Raw genomic sequence first — 12,706 nt, 5'->3', positions numbered from 1 at the left:
CAGCCATCTTGTTAGGAAAGACAGCTTGACCGTGGTGCTCATGTCCTGCTTTAAAGTGCCCGTTGTCATCCACAGATGGTGTGGCTTTCTCTTGGGCGTGTCTGTTCCCCATAGAATTCACTGTATTTCCGAATATCTTTCTCCTGTGGCTCTAATTTTAAGGCAAGGAAGCATGCCACATCAGTTTACTGCTAAGCAAGTGTTTTAACGAATTGTAAAACAGGGGTCGCAAATTTGACCCTCAAGGGGGCAGAGGAGGTCTGAGCTAAGTAGCCCCGCAGGGTGGCCCGAGCAGGGTCATCACAGTGTTCCACAGAGCAGGCAGCCCCCCAGGCTCGTCTCTGAAGCTGTCTCTATAAAGCTAGGTTTCAGCTGAGAGTGAGCCGGTGACAGCAGAGTGATGCAATATCTTATAGCCGAGGAAGGAAATAAACCCCAGGAGAAGCCAAGCGAGTCTTCCATTTGCTTCTGGATGGTGCTTGTGGTTGGGACGCGAACTCCAGGCACGTGATACATGCCTTGTTCCCCTGGGATATGGGAATTTAAAAAGTTTGCCTTTTTTAAAACCTCTCCCTGAGCTATTAAGGGGCTTCCCTGGTAGCTCAGACGGTAAAGCATCTGCCTTTACCAATGTGGCAAACCTGGGTTTGATCCCTGGGAGATCCAAGATCCCCTGGAGAAGGAAATGGTAACTAACCCACTCTAGTACTCTTGCCTGGAAAATTCCATGGGTGGAGGAGCCTGCTAGGCTACAGTCCATGGGGTTGCAAAAACTTGGGCACGACTGAGTGAATTCACTTTCACTTTCACTTCTTGAGCTATTAAGATACCTGTTGTGTTTTCTGGTATAATTATTCCTAGAAAATAGAATATTTACTATTCTAGGAAACCTAAGGTTGACTTAAAGGAACAGTTACTTGAAATTTGATGTGAAACATTTCGAGCTTTAACCATACATAGACTTCACAATCTTAAGTAAAGTCTAACGCCATTTGAGTGTATTAAAAAGCCACTGTGTATCTTTAGGGAATTCCCTAGCAGTCCAATAGCTAGGACTCTGCACTTCCACTACATGGGGCCTGGGGTTTGATCCCTGGTTGGAGAACTAGGGTCCCGCAATCCACACAGCGGCCTAGTCAAAAAAGAATGACCAGTATCTTAATTTAGCACATGGCTAATTAGCTGAACAGCAGTGCAGGATAGAAACAGCCCCCATCCAGCCCTCTCCTTGCTTGCTGTGTTAGAGTGTTCTGTGTTGAAAGTCTGCGCTGCTCTTTGTGTGTCTGTTGTGAAATGCTGTGCATCCCTGAAGCTCTCTCAGGGACAGGTTCCTCTGCTCATACCCCGGTGTGGTTTCCTCTTCTACGTATCTGTCCTCACTGTTTAGAAAGGGAAGAGCGGATGTTTTTCCTTGACTACCCTCCTCCCTTGGATGTGCAGACTTCTGAATCCTTTAAGGTTGGCGATAACTCTTTCATCGGGAAGGAGGTGATTCTATAAGGAATTGTGGGGACTCATTCAGCATTTCATGACTCAGGTGTTCTTTGTAATATGTCTGAACTTTTATTAAGTAGATGGTTTAGAAGATTAAAGGAAAATGATGAGATGCATACTATTTCACTTTTGCAAATTTATAAAGAGAATAAATACTTAGGTTAACTTGTTTTATACCCGTGTGTAGTAGTGATTCTTGAATTTTGAATGTTTCGTTACTTGTAGGCATGAGTTGCTGGAGGAAGCCGGGAGACAAGGCGTGCCTGCGCACAGTGGGACGGGCCAACTGTTGTGGTCTGGCTGGAGGTGTGTATGCGCCCCCTCACCTCCACCCACACCCGCGCCTGCACCTGCACCCCCTTTCTGGGCCGGTGCATCAGTCCCTCCACAGCCACGCATAACCTCCTGCCTCCTGTCTCCCGTACCCAGCTCTGGGTCGGGATGCCGGCCTGGTAGGTGGCTGCTTGCCGAGCCAACGTGAAGAGCGGCGTCATCATGTCTGCCCTGTCACACGGAGATCCAGCGTGAGATCAGCATCAGCAACCCGCCGCATCGGCCGAAGCTGCGCCTGGGGATCCAGGAGATCATGTCCCTGACCGGCCCCTAGCCCCTCCCACGTCCAGAACGGTGCACCTCCCTCCTTCAGTAGGGAGAGATAGCCCCCACCCCCGCCCCGGTTGTGTCGCTTGCGGGGTTCTCTATACAGATGTCCACTGTTCCTGCTTAAATAAAGTTCTAGCATTCAAAACCATGACAGCTTTTCATTTGCGGTAGTTGTATTGTTAAAAGATAGATGATGAATACTTCATACAGATTATTTTTGTAACAGCTGGGCTGCAGTGGCAGTGTAATACAGAAATGGAAGTTTTTGAAAACATGAAAAAGGGACTTTTGAAAATGTGAAAAGTGTAAAAAGAAAGGAAGTTTTTGAAAATGTATTAAAAGAAATGTAAATATAAATGTCAAGAAAGTGAAAGAAAAGGCTTAGCCCCCAGGCTGCATTGTTTTTCCCTCATTTGACTTGTCAGGCCTGTCCTATTCGGCAGATTCCTTTATGGGAGCTGTAGACCCTGGGCTCTCAGGGTTTTAAGAGTCTGTACATCTGCCAGGTCACACCAAGTCCTATCGTGCTCATCCAAGTTTCCTCCACGTGGGAAGACCTTGAAAGTCCTGTAAGAGGGTCCTCCTAGTTGGAAAAATTAAAACGAATCTGGTGGAAACGTGGATTGCTGCCAGGAGCTCAGGGCCGGCCAGCTCCTCATTTCTCGAGTGCAGACTCAGGACACAGCTCAGTCCCCACACTCGGTGTGTCCACTCTGGAGAGGAACCCTGGTGAGGAGACGTGACCTCCCAGATGTACCTGCCCTGAGGAGCAGGTGGAGCCTGACTCAGGCTCACAGTTATTTTACACAAAAAGAGTGAAGGCTTTCTTGTCCGTTTGTCTTCCTTGTTTCTAAGTGTGAGCGTGAGGGTGGTCAACTCACCCCGCACTGATGCGCTTGTTCCCAGCGTATCTGCTCTGCTCTCTGTGCCCCAGAGGGTTCACCAGAGCCACCTTTTTAGAAATGAAGGTGCTGAGGGTTCCCCGGAGGTTTTATTAAAGTATCTCAGTAAAGGGAGCTTCTTATGAGTTGAGTTTAACAGGTGGTGAACTCAAGCAGCACCCCCCATGAGGATGGGGTTGGGGTTGGGGCATGGGCAGAACCCCTGATGAGCTCCTGGGGATGGGGAAGGTGGCAGGAAGGAGGGTGAGGGCTGTTCCTTGTGGGGTGTCCACAGATTGTACCTCCCCCCTCACTGATGAGCACTTAGGCCGTTTTCCAAACACTTGTCACTGTTTTGGAGAAAACAATCATTGCCCAGCTCCTACTCAATTGTGTAGAATATGTTTCTAGAATTGAAGTGTAAACATCTGCCTTATTCATTCCATCCTCCGTTCATCCACCCTCCAGCCAGCCAGCCAGCCAGCCATCTGTTCATCCATCCATCCACTCACTAATCCATCCATGCATCCACTCAGTAATTCATCCATCCATCCATCCACCTGTCCATCCAGTCAGCCAGTCATCTGTCCATCCATCTGTCTACTCACTAATCCATTCATCCACTCATCCATCCATCCTCCATCTGTCTATCAATCTATCCATCTATCCAACCACCCATCTGTCCATGCATCTATCCAACCACCCATCCATCCATCCACCCATCCACTCATTAATCCATCCAATCATCTGTTCATTCATCCATCCATCCATACAAACTTCCTTCCTCCCTCCCCCGATCCCTTCCTCCCATCCTTCGTTCCTCAGGAGAACTTTACGTTTTTGTGCATATTGGTATTTTATTCCTCTTAAGTTTGATCATAGGGTATTTCTATTTCTCCCAGCATCTTCCTTTTTTGGATTGCATCCTTTCTCTGCTGCAGTTTCCAGCAGGTACACTGATTCTTTTGCCAACAATAACTCTGGAGAGTTGTTAGCATCTGACTCCCTGACAGAGCTGTTCTATTATCACCATGTTTCAGCTGATACTTTTGAGTTTTTCAGGTAGGCCATCATATCATCTTCAATCAGTGGCTATTTTATTTCCCTCTTTCAGCAACTACAATTATTATTGACTTTTCTTGTCTGATAGCACATTCTAGAACTTTCAGAGCGTTGATAATTAGCAGAGGTGATCACAACATCCTTGACTTGTCCCTGACTTCAATGAGACCACTTGTAACACATCACTATTCAGTGCGATGTTTGGCCCTTGGCTTGAAATAGATGTTTCTAACTCTGTTTCAAAGCTGTCTTTTTTGCTTTTAAAGAGTTTTTAGCAGGAAGATGTTCAGTTCTATCCAGTGAAGTGGGAAACAGAGGATGAGATGGTCAGGTTGCATCACAGACTCAATGGACATGAGTTTGAGCAAACTCCAGGAGATAGTGAAGGACAGGGAAGCCTGGGGTGCTGCAGTTCATGGGGTTGCAAAGAGTAAGACATGACTTAGCAACAGAACAACAATAACAACAGCGGGAAGAGGTTGCATTCTATCCAGTCTCTTCTTCAGCATCAAGTCAAGAAGACCACACATGGAGTGGATTGTAGGAGGCCATGATTCTCCTGCCCTGGCCTGTAACTGCCCCCCTTTGCCACATTACTTTGCACCATTTCCTGTAAAGAGGCATGGCATATTTCTACAGCTTCTGGGCTGGCCTTGTGACTTGGCTTGGCCAACAGAAAGAGGCAAAGTGACAAGCTTCCAGGGCCTTGAGAGCATTGCTCTCTGGCCACTTCCTTGTGAACTAGCCCAGGCCAGCCTGCTGGAGGACAAGACTCCCATCATTATCCCTGCCAACAGCCAGCTTCTCCATCGTGAAACATGGCTACCCTTGAGCAGCCAACCTCAGCTAACCCACCAGCTGACTGTGGATGCAGGAGTGTCCCCACTGGAGATCAACCACACATCAGGCCCCAATCAGCCCCCCAACCCACAGCCTGATGAGAGATAATGGGTGGCTGTTTGCAGCCACTAAGTTCTGGGTGGTTCACTGTGCAACAGTAGATAACCACACAATGGCTGTTCTCCTTTGGCCTGTTGAACATGAACTGATGTTTACTGTTGTGTCCTGGAAATCAGAGAATGAGTCTGTATGTGTGATTGGGCCCAATTTTTTGACATGCTGCCGAGTTGCCCAAAACTCAGCAATGTGACCAGGCACTCTTTATCAGAATTGGCTGAGACTTTATAAAATCGAAGGCTCATTTTGTCTTATTGCTTCAAAAAATGATGCTACTGGGATTTCCCTGATGCTCCAGTGGCTAAGACCCCATGCTCCCAATGCAAAGGGCCTGGGTTTGATCCCTGCTCAGGGAATTAGATTCCACGTGCCACGACTAAAGATCCCACGTGCTGAAACTAAAAGATCCAGCCCAATGCAGCTGAGACCCAGCGTGGCCAAATAAGTAACTATTTAAAAACTGGTGCTAAGACCCAAGTGGCCAAATTAGTAACTATTTAAAAACTGGTGCTAAGACCCAGCGTGGCCAAATAAGTAACTATTTAAAAACTGGTGCTAAGACCCAGCATGGCCAAATAAGTAAATATTTTAAAACTGGTGCTAAGACCCAGCGTGGCCAAATAAATAAATATTTAAAAACTGGTGCTGGAGCCAACTTGTGGGGGAGGATGGGGTGTGCTCCCTGGGTTGCCCAGCATGCTGGGTTCCAGGTGTGCGATGCTTAGAGGAGAATGAGTGTGATCTCCAGAGTGAGGACACAGTGGCCGACACCCAGAGGTCTTAGGCCCCATAGACACAGCCAGCTGAGGCCACTTTCTGAGTGGGGAGGAGAGAGGGGGGCTACCGACAGTTGATACCGTCCCATAGTCCGTCACAAAGTCTAAGTTGAAAGAAGCTCCCAGAATACTGCTGTCCCTGGGGTTTTGCTGTGGTGGTTTTAAATTATGTCCTCAAGTTTTGGGGTGTTCCTCTGCTCAGAAGGGAACCCAATCTCCCTCCCCTTGAGTATGGACCGAGCTTAGTGACTCGCTTCTAATGAATAGAATAAGGTAGAAATGACAGCATGTAACTACTGAAAAGAGGGCCGTCAGAGACATTTCAGACTCTTCCTCACTCTCTCTCGGACTTCCTGCCCTGGGCAAAGCCAGGCGCCATGTTGTGAAGACACTTAAGCAGCCTGAGGAGAGGTCCGTGTGGGGAGGAGCTGAGGCTCCGCCAACAGCCCTGTGAGTGTGCCATCTTGCAGGCTGATCTTCCAGCCTCAGAACCACCTTCAGAAACCTGCAGCCCTACATGACATCTTGACGATAACCTCACGAGGGACTCCCAAGCCAGAATCGCACAGCTAAGCCATTTCTGAATTTCTGACCCCACCGAAAGAACCTGAGATAATAAATACACGTTATTTTAAGCCACTAGGTTCTGAGGTTGTTTGTTACACAGTGCAAGCTAACTAATATACTTCTTGTGGTGGCTCTGGGTGGTGAGTTCATCCATGTCAACTTGTTCTCTTTCATGGACTCAAGGTTCTGGCACAGTTTTCTCTGCTCTAAGATCCCACTAGCATAGACGTCTTAGTTTACTGGATACCCTACTTAAAACGTATGCCAACTCTTTGCTTGATAAAGAGTGAGTTTTGGTTTCTGAGACTGGTGTTGTACCTGAGAAGCAGGTCTCTGACCAAGGCTCTTCTACGGACCTCTGCAGGAGAAGACCCCGGAAGCTGCCTGACATCTGTCCTAACCACCCTGCTGTTGGTCTCTCACCCTTGTGTAGGGTTTGGCGGCAAGCTCAACACAGGGTACCCCGTGTAGACAGAAGCCATGTCATGGATAATTCCATGGTGGGATTACGTGGTTGGTGAGAATGCCGAGGTAGATTGAAGCAGGGGTGGGTTCCAGCACTGCCCTCTCCTGATGTCTTCAGACCATCTCGTGGGAGCTTCACACACGTGCCAGAGACAGGCACACAGGATGCCTTTTTGGTAATGAAGCACTTGCACGCGGCCAGCACCCAGGAGCCCCCTTCCTGACCCCCAAGGGGAAACCACTACCCCGATTCTTGTCTGCTCACAACGCTTCACTCACCTATTTCACTCACCTGTCCACCTGGACGCCAAACTTGCCTCCAAACCCCCAGATGGAGTCAACCTGCAAGCAGTGCTTGGAAAGCTTTGACTGGTGTTCATGGCCGACAGCTGACTGGAACAGGGGCAAAGTGAAGCATCAGACGCCCACCAGCATTGCCACACTAGACCCGATGCCCCACCCTGAGGCAGCCTGCACTTCTGCTCAGTGTGGGTGATGCAAACAAAATCACTCAACGTGGAAGCCGGCCCAGAGGGAGGTAACTCCAGGGGGCATCGCAACACCAGGCCCCCCAGTCAGGTGTTCCTGAACCCTGTCCACACCAGGCTCCCCAGAAGTCTCCCAAGAACCCCAGCCATAGAGGGCCTTCTGAGGTGCCTGAGCATGAAGAAACAGGAGGCCAGCCCCCAACCAGAACCACAGAGCCAGCAGCCTGCCAACGGCTCCTAAGCCCACTTCCAGGAAGACTGCTGGCAGTGATTACCCTCTTCAGGTGGGACACTGTCAAAGCATGTGACCCAGGAATCAGGGCACAAACTGGAACACAGATGCCATGCTTCAGGCACACCCCACACTCAGTGTCAACACCTGCCACACATCCAGCCCGTCCAGGTGTGCAGTGGGGCCTGCCACCGCCTCATCATCCCCCAGTCAGGGAAGTGGGTCTGGTGACTTCCCAAGGCCACATTCTGACCGAGCAGTCCACCCTGAGCTTTGCGCTGTGTAGTCAGTAAGCCATGGCCCATGCCCACATCCAGCACCAAGATTCTTTGTAAATAAAGCTTTCTGGAACATACATATGTTTCTGAACATCTGTTCATTTACAGAAAATCGATGCCTCACTTTGTGTCAAGACACTACAGCTAGTTCAGGAGCCACCCGAGACCCTGTGGTGGCCAGGAAGCTAAAAATATTTATACCCCGAAATCTGAGTGGGCCCCGTGCTGCTCTAGTCGCCCAGGCCCGACCCTTAGAGGAAGGCACCAGGCTCCCTCGGCAGAATGGAGAGTGGTCACGGACCTCTCTGTGGACACTGAGGACACAGGACAGATGACTGACGCATGACCCAATGCCAGGCGAGGAGGCGGCTCGTCCAAAGCCTAGTTCCTACTCAGGGGGTCACCCCCACCTTGGCTCCCTCCTACAATAAAGCAAGGGGCCTGCCGGCCCACTACCAACTCCTCTCCCACTTGTTTATCTGGAACTTCAGCGGCAGCTTAGGGTCCAACCCCCACAGGGTCATCACCACTTCTGACAACTCTGCAGGCAGCTCAGGGAGTGCGTTCTTCCACAGCCGGGGAGCAAAGCAGGTTTTACTTTCCAGTCTGGAGCTGTTACTTTCTCTCCCTCCCAGGCTGGATCCAATGCCCACAGCTAACAGCCAATCCAGAGCACTGCAACCTCCAAAAACCTGTGGCAGAGACCACCCATCTGAAGCTTCAGGGGTCTCACCCGGAAAACATCAAGAGAACATGGAGGCAGCAGCACCCAAAGGATCCCCCAGCATGACTCTTCATCACTAAGAAGTCAGAGCGAACTCTTCCAAAAATGTGGCCGGAGTGAAAGCTTAGCGATTCTCCCAACTTTCTGATCAAAACAGCTTTCTCCCCCAGATTGCCCTTGGTCTTACACTGACGAGACTCTATTTCTTATTAGACAGTCAGCACCAGGCAGAGCACTGCAGGAAGCAGGGATGACACTCTGGTCGTGGGGGGCGCCCCTCTCTCAAGCAGGTGCTGGACTACGAGTGTGACAAGCCCTGTCATTCTGGGCTTAGTCCAATCTAGGCACAAGGGATGGAATAGAATTACAGAGGAACCCGACCCCAGCTGATACCTCAGCACAGAGTAAAGGCAGACATCTCAAGTTACCCAGCCTGGGAAACGCACACCCACTTCCCTGCAGACGCAGCACACCTGCTCTGGTCTACTGTCCTCTCTGCACGGCGGACACAGCCCCCAGCTGACTCAGCCCGGGAGGCCCAATAATAGCCATATGGGAAGCTTAAATAGACCCAGGAAATGAAAAATGTCTCCATAAAATCAAGATATATGACCACTGAACAAACTCTGTGTTAGACAACATATGTAAGACACAGTATGGAAAAGAAAGGGACTTCTGAAGTAAAAAATGGGAAGGGAGAATGAGAAAGCTAGTATATTGACAGAACTCTCTGGTCAGAATACAAGCAGTCTACAAAACAAAAATAAAATAGAAGGTAATGCACAGCTGGATGACATCATCCACTCAACGGGCATGAGTCTGAGGAAACTCCAGGAGATACTGAAGGACAGAGAAGCCTGGTGTGCTGCAGTACACGGGGTCATGAAGAGTTGCCCACAGCCGAGCGACTGAACAATAGCAACAACAATACATGCTCGTGTCAAGTGAGTAGAAGAGATAATAGCTGTTGTGTGTGTGTGTGTATGTGTGTGTGTTAGTCGACTAGTCATGTCCAACTCTTTGTGACCCCATGGACTGTAGCCCACCAGGCTCCTCTGTCCACGGGATTTCCTAGTCATGAATACTGGAATGGGTTGCCAATTCCTCCTCCAGGGGATCTTCCCGACCCAGGGATCAAACCCAGGTCCCCTTCCCTGCCAGCAGAATCTTTACCATCTGAGCCACCAGGGAAGCTCAATTCCATCCATAACTCCCCCTTAGTTTGCCTTCAGTGGTGTTGTCCAAACCAAGGAAGACATTTGATAGCTTCCACATCTCTCATTCCTTCCTTTTTCACCATAGTCTGTATGAGACTCATAGAATGCTTAAGAAGAAATATAAATATTGCGCGTACAGGGGCAAGAAGTCAGAGGCTGTATCTATAAATCTGTCAAATTAAAGTATAGATCTTGGGTCTAAAAAAAATTAAGTGCTATTGTGTCCATATAACTGGAGGGAGGAGATTAGACTTTCACATAACGTGTCAAAAGCCTGTGGGTCTCCAGTGGAAAACCCCCAGTATTATAAAAAGATTATTTTTTCTATGCTTCTACCACTTCTAAGTTGATCCAAAAAAGCAGGTATGATGGGTATTGTAATTTTTTTCACTGATCTACATCCTTGCACAAACAATTATTTTCAATTCGTCCCTTGAACCGAAGCAAAAGTTCTTGGGCTTTTCCCTCCTTTTGTGCATCTCCACTCTGCCACAAGGAATTAATATCAGCTGTCTTTTTAAATGGCACCCCACTCCAGTACCCTTGCCTGGAAAATCCCATGGACGGAGGAGCCTGGTAGGCTGCAGTCCATGAGGTCGCTAAGAGTCAGACACGACTGAGCAACTTCACTTTGACTTTTCACTTTCATGCATTGGAGAAGGAAATGGCAACCCACTCCAGTATTCTTGCCTAGAGAATCACATGGACGGAGGAGCCTGGTGGGCTGCCATCTATGGGGTTGCACAGAGTCGGACACTACTGAAGCGACTTAGCAGCAGCAGTCTTTTTAAAACGTTGATCGATTTTTCCTTTGTGAACAAGTCTGTTCATATTATTACCTTTCCCAAGAAAGAAATAGACAATTGGTTGCTTTGTACAATACATATGCTTATATTGCCCCTGAAATAATTTTCCAGTGACTAAACATACTTTTCCATTACTTTAGAATCTTGACCTGGCTATTGGTTTTCTCACCAGAAAAAAAGGGAAGCTAGGAAATAAGTTTTGTATATTGACAAGTCATTCCTACTGATTGTAAGACTTCTCGAAGCTGATCTCGAAGTTTTGGTAAGATATTCCAAGAGTCCAGAAAACTTATCTGCTTTTAAAACTCCTGGGCTTCTCCAATACAGCTCTGCTTGAAATGGCAAACTAAGCTGTGGTCAAACTCCTTTGTTCTGTAAGTCCTCTGAGGGACCAACTATATCTTCATACTTCTTAAAATACCGAGCCACGTTTCTCTGAGGCTTGGCCTCTTCATTTTGCTTAATATTGTTCCTGGGTTTTAGAAGGACAAAGTAATCATCAAAAAAAAAAAAAAATCAAAGGGCTTTTTCAAAGAGTTTATCCAGTAGTGAGACAAAAAGCTTTTCCTGTGAGATCGAGAATAAGACCAGGATGCCCTGTTTTACTACTTCTATTCAATATCTTATTGGCAATTCTATGCACTTTATTTTGGCTATTATTACATCAGCTCCACCTCAGATCATCAGGCATTAGATCCTGGAGGTTGGGGACCCCTGCTCTAGGGGGTGTTCCCTCTGTTGTTGGGCGTGGACTATGTAGGCGGTGTCATAGGCCTGGTTGCTAGGGCCTACTTTGTGGAGGCTGCCAGCTGTTCATTAGTGGTACCTGGTCACAAGGAAGCTGGCTGCAGAGCCCCATGGGACCTGGAGCCAGTGCTGGCTCACTGGTGGGCATGGCCAGGCTCCAGAAAACTCCAGGGCTGTTGCCCACCCACTGGTGGGTGAAGCCAGGTCCTGGGGTTAGTGCCAGATGACTGGCAGGCAGAGCCATGCCCTGGAGTCTGGCTACAGGGCCCAGGTATCCCGAGTTAGGGTTAGATCACTGGTGCAGGCTGGAGGTAGGGGGTAGTTCCTGACACAGTTGGGGATCGAATCTGGAGTGTCCTGAAGCTTGTATTGGCCTGCTAATAGGAAGGGTTGGGGCCCAGTTGGTCCTAGGACAGGGTGTCACCTGCTGTGTACAGGTTGCGTCCACAGTCTGCAGGACTGTGGTTTTCTTGCATTCTGCCCGCTGGTGAGTGAGGCTGTCCAGAGGCTAGTGAAGGTTTCCTGGAGGGCAGGGCCCTTACCTGCCCACTGGCGGGGGAAGCTGGGTCTTGGCCCACTGGTGGGCAGTGCCATGTCTAGAGGCATGCCTAGAGGTGGCGGTGGGCTCAGGACGTCTTTACTCAGCTGTCTGATGATGGGTGGGGCTGTTAGTTGTTTGGCTTGAAGCATCCCAGCACTGTGGACAGTGACTACAATCATGAAATTAAAAGACACTTGCTGGGGCACTCTTTCTGCCCCCTTCTGATGCCTATGTCAGAAGCTTTCTCTATCTCCTTTATACTTTAATAAAACTTAAAAAAAAAAAAATAAAAGACACTTGCTTTTTGGAAGAAAAGCTGTGACAAACCTAGACAGTGTGTTAAAAAGCAGAGACATTACTTTCCGACAAAGGTCTGTATAGTCAAAGCTATAATTTTTCCAGTAGTCATGAACAGATGTGAGAGTTGAACCAAAAAGAAGGCTGAGAATTGAGGCTTTTGAACTGTGGTGCTGGAGAAGACTCTTGAGAGTCCCTTGGACAGCAAGGAGATCAAACCAGTCAATCCTAAAGGAAATCAACCCTGAATATTCATTGGAAGGACTGATGCTGAAGCTGAAGCTCCAATACTTTGGCCACCCGATGCAAGAGCTGACTTATTGGAAAAGACCCTAATGCTACGAAAGATTGAGTGCAGGAGGAGAAGGGGGCAACAGAGAGTGAAACGGTTGGATGGCATCATTGACTCAGTGGACATGAATTTGAACAAATTCTGGGAGATAGTGAAGGACAGGGAAGCCTGGCATGCTACAGTCCATTTGCATGCTGCAAAGTGTTAGACAGGGCACCCCACTCCAGTACTCTTGCCTGGAAAATCCCATGGACGGAGGAGCCTGGTGTGCTGAAGTCC

Source organism: Bos taurus, unplaced genomic scaffold (genome assembly GCF_002263795.3).
Source record: "Bos taurus isolate L1 Dominette 01449 registration number 42190680 breed Hereford unplaced genomic scaffold, ARS-UCD2.0 Leftover_ScbfJmS_826, whole genome shotgun sequence".
Lineage (NCBI taxonomy): Eukaryota > Metazoa > Chordata > Mammalia > Artiodactyla > Bovidae > Bos > Bos taurus.
The sequence above is the reverse complement of the archived record's forward strand: the minus strand, read 5'-3'. Positions refer to the sequence as shown.